Here is a 2,862-nt window from a genome sequence, read left to right on the forward strand (position 1 = left end):
AGAGACGGGGTTTCACCGTGTTAGCCAGGATGGTCTCGATCTCCTGACCTCGTGATCCGCCCCTCTCGGCCTCCCAAAGTGCTGGGATTACAGGCTTGAGCCACCGCGCCCGGCCAAGTAGTATTATTTCTTAATGGGCTGAATAAGGTGATTACAAATAAGTTTGCTTTACATCCTGTTGAAGACCTCTTTACAGCCTCAGCACCTAACAATATCTAGCAGGCTCTAAGAATGCTCGTCAGGCGAAATGATGATGTAACATTTGTAAATGGAGCCAGTTACTTCAGGTTAAGTCATTCAGAACCAAGTATCTGAAGAATGGCCAAAATCAAATCTTTATTTTATAACTGTATAAATGTGATCCAAATGTGTTCACCACCAGTTTTCAAAAGAAACATGCTATAAATAAGCAAACTACATCTGCTCACTAATGTGTGTGTGGACTCCCTAGATGTCTCATTGGGCTTAATTACAGAGCACTCACAGTAATAGATTTTTAGTGTATAGTGTAGCTTGATGTTAAGCCATTTTAGCTTTTGCACATACATGTTGTGCTTCTGGCTGATAATGGAAAAGAATTTGCAGCATTACACTGTTAAGCTAGGTTGCATCCATCCCATTAAATGGCATCAATATCAATGTCATCATCCTTGTTTTTGGACTTTACAGTTTCAACTTTAGGTACACTGGCAGTCTTCTAATATACCACCTCAATGTTCTCATCTTCATCTTTACCACCAGAAGATTCTTCCTCTGCCTCCTTCATTTTATAAATGGTTCTGCTTTGACACAAATCTCTTTGGCTAGTTCTTTTGAGACATATTTCTTAAAGGCCTTTTTTCCGACCAGCTGATGATGACCTCTTCTTCTAAAAAATCTACATCATACATCTTCAAGATATGTGGAATCTTGGAGATGAGGTGAGCTTGGTGCATGCATTGCTACCCCACACGTCAAACCACGAAGAAGGTACCATTGAGCTTTTTTGTTGTTGTGACAAAATCATAGGAAATGGTGCCTGTATTTCTTATGTGTTCTCTAATCTCCTCTTTAAAAAGAACTCCAGTCGGAACAAGAGGGCCCATGGCTTTTACATCCAGTCCTTCTGCTTCAGCAACAATTTCTTTGTCACATAAATCAATGATACCCTCTTCTTTCTTTTTCTTCACAAAATCAAACAGGATGTTGGCCCACTCCTCAACTGTTCTTTCCAAATCATCATGGAGTATCAGAACTTTTGCATGATCACTGATTTTTTCCAATCTGCGACTTTGAGCTTCCTCACTTGTATCTTCCCCCCAGTCATCCTCCTCTTCTTCCACCGTATGTGGAGGAGGGCTAATTTCTTTGGTGGTGGTGGTAGTGTTGTCTCACTGCTGGATATGGAGCCATTTTCCTTGTCTTTGCCCTTTCTATTTTTCTTTTCCTTTTCTTTCTTTCCTGTACCACTGTCACTATTCTCAGGTGGGTTTTTGAGAATGAATGTGCAGAGTTTATGGTGTGTGTCAAGCATGCCTTGATAGCCACAGGCTTTATAAGAATTACCTATTGTTTGCTGCTTTGGCTTGACATGCATATCTGTTTCAGGACTCTCACATTCAGGACAGAGAACAAATTTTTTAATGAATCCATCCAACATGTCTTGCACCTTATTGGCTTCATGAGATCCATTCACAATGTAACAATGTATCCCACCAAAATATTTGGTAGGATACCTTGGAGGCCGATTAATCGCCTTTGCCGTGTCAATCATGTTGACTATAACTGTCTTGATTCCATTTCCTTTGCCCTCAACCTTGGCAATCATACAGGGCATCTTGTGATATAACTGGTCTGACACGCTGTGGTTGACATTGACAGACATTTTGGCTTTATTAGTGGCTTTATCAATAAGATGAAGATATCTTTGCAGCTTTTTCGTATCTTCTGTCTGGAGAAGAAGGGATGACATAAACGACTGCAAAAGTTCTCGGTCTCTGATGTGAAAACATTTTCGCTACCGAGGCTGTAAGCTGTCTTGCTTGTATGCTATGTTTCCCCATTACAGGTACCAATGGCTGCACAACAGCTCTTCTGGTGAAGGCCTCCCTGCTCTCCCAGGCTTGAAAAGCGCTGTCCTTCATGCTTCCCTGTCACCTTGCTCCTAGCAGGCATCACATCAAGTCCACCCTGCCAGTTTATCTTTTTTTTTTGAGATGGAGTCTCGCTCTATTGCCCAGGCTGGAGTGCAGTGGTGCGATCTCAGCTCACTGAAACCTCTGTCTCCTGGGTTCAAGTGATTCTACTGCCTCAGCCTCCTGAGTAGCTTGAACTACAGACACGCGTCACTACGCCAGGCTAATTATTTTGTATTTTTAGTAGAGATGGGGTTTCAAGCCTTCTGAACTCCTGACCTAAGGTGATCTGCCTGCCTAGGCCTCCCGAAGTGCTGGGATTACGGGCATGAGCCACCGCACCTGGCTCCCTCCACCTTTTATTTTATTTTTTTTCAGATTATGTTTTCAAGCTTCAAGATTTATTTTATTGCAGTATTTTTTTTTGAAAATATAAAGAGTTATCCAGTAGAGTCTCATCACACATGGACTGAAGCTGACACCATCCTATGGCCCACAGAGTCTTCTGTAACTGGGTCTTCAACACGTGGCCTTCCCTCCATCCTTTCCCACCCTCTTTGCTCCAGCCACACCCAGCTTCCAGCTTCTAGAAGCAGCCTGCATTCCTCCCCCACCCTTGTTAAAATAGACAGAGTCTTGCTCTGTCACCCAGGCTGAAGTGCAGTGGTGCGATCATAGCTTACTGCAGTCTCGAATTCCTGGGCTTAAGCAATCGTCCCACCTCAGCCCTCCCAAGTAGCTGGGACTA

General features: G+C 43.1%; 1 pseudogene; it reads right to left on the reverse strand.

Moving 5' to 3' along the window:
- Positions 1-619: 619 nt before the first annotated feature.
- Positions 620-1,864, reverse strand: LOC108540609 (eukaryotic translation initiation factor 5 pseudogene; annotated as a pseudogene).
- Positions 1,865-2,862: the final 998 nt, after the last annotated feature.

This window comes from Rhinopithecus bieti, unplaced genomic scaffold (genome assembly GCF_001698545.2).
Source record: "Rhinopithecus bieti isolate Rb0 unplaced genomic scaffold, ASM169854v2 scaffold_19685, whole genome shotgun sequence".
NCBI lineage: Eukaryota > Metazoa > Chordata > Mammalia > Primates > Cercopithecidae > Rhinopithecus > Rhinopithecus bieti.